Source organism: Galeopterus variegatus, unplaced genomic scaffold (genome assembly GCF_000696425.1).
Source record: "Galeopterus variegatus unplaced genomic scaffold, G_variegatus-3.0.2 Scaffold11887, whole genome shotgun sequence".
Lineage (NCBI taxonomy): Eukaryota > Metazoa > Chordata > Mammalia > Dermoptera > Cynocephalidae > Galeopterus > Galeopterus variegatus.
In genome coordinates, this window is record NW_007737998.1 from 35396 (window position 1) to 36616 (window position 1221).

The 1221-nt window shown below is 35.5% G+C and overlaps 1 pseudogene; it reads right to left on the bottom strand.

Moving 5' to 3' along the window:
* Positions 1–523: 523 nt before the first annotated feature.
* LOC103610846 overlaps positions 524–1221 on the bottom strand; it is a 5861-nt pseudogene continuing 5163 nt past the window's right edge.

Genomic DNA, 1221 nt, shown 5'->3' on the forward strand with positions numbered 1-1221 from the left:
TTTTAGGCAAAATCTTTTCATCTCGTGCGAAGTGCTAAAGACAGCACTTTTCTTTTGCTTGCTCCCACTATTCCTGTCTCTCTGTTTTTGTTGCTCTCTGTTACTCCCCGTATTTCTCCAGTTCTTTCTCAGTTTCCCTCTCTTTCTAACTTCTGTTACATACACAAACACCCACACAAAATGCACAAACACGAAAAAGAATGAGAAAATATTAGAAGAAATGTTACATAGGGTTTATTAAAAAACAAGTATTTTTTATTATATACATTTTTAAACCAGATCTAATGAGAGTATGATAGAAATACTATATTAAAGCAAAGGCATCTTTTGAAATTAGATGATTTGAAGTATCCCTGTTGATTTTGATCAGTAAAGACATCACATGTCAAATCTGAATTATGATGTTTTTGCAGGTAAACTTAGATGAGTTTACCTCTCATTAATGATACAATATAAATTTTAGTGTAAACCATGGTAATGGCAACAAGATTAGTTCCATGGGCTGAGTAGCTCCTGAAGTTTCTCAGTAGAACCCATAAGACCAGTATCTGCCACAGCAAGGTGGGTGGCACCAGCCGTATCCATATCTGCCATAACCACAGCCCAGGCCACCTTACTAGTTGTTGTAGTAGCACATGGTGTTGAGACTGAAAGAAAATTATTCTTCTCACTTCAAATGTCAGCAACTGCATGCGGCCTTTTATATACTGTCAGTGATGGGTGAGACAAACTACAGGCATTGATGGCCCCGTCATTCAGAATAACTTTCACTAGAAAAATTTACTGAATCTTTTGTTTGCTTAAGAAAAGTTAATTCCTCATAACTAAGGATTGCTTTGCTATTATATCAAGCATTCAAAAGCTTAGTCAAATAATTGAAGAAGGCATTTTTGTTCTATTTTGAGAAGCAGTTACTCAGTGTGTGATTAATTTAAGTTGATTACCAGTTGATCATTCTTTCTGCACTTCTATGTAACATTAGGTCTGAAAGTCCAGAGATGACATTTTCCAAGGTGACTTGCAACATGATTCTGCATGAAATTCCTCCAATGAGAGAGACTTGAATGAGATTTTGAAGACATAAGAAAGTATTACATGTCCTCTTGAATTGTCTGATTCACTAGACAAAGTGAGGGCCCAATTACCAAGCTTAATTTTGCTTTTATGTCAGAATAGCCTCTATGAATTATGCGTGTAGAGAATTCTGTTTTCCTACTTTTT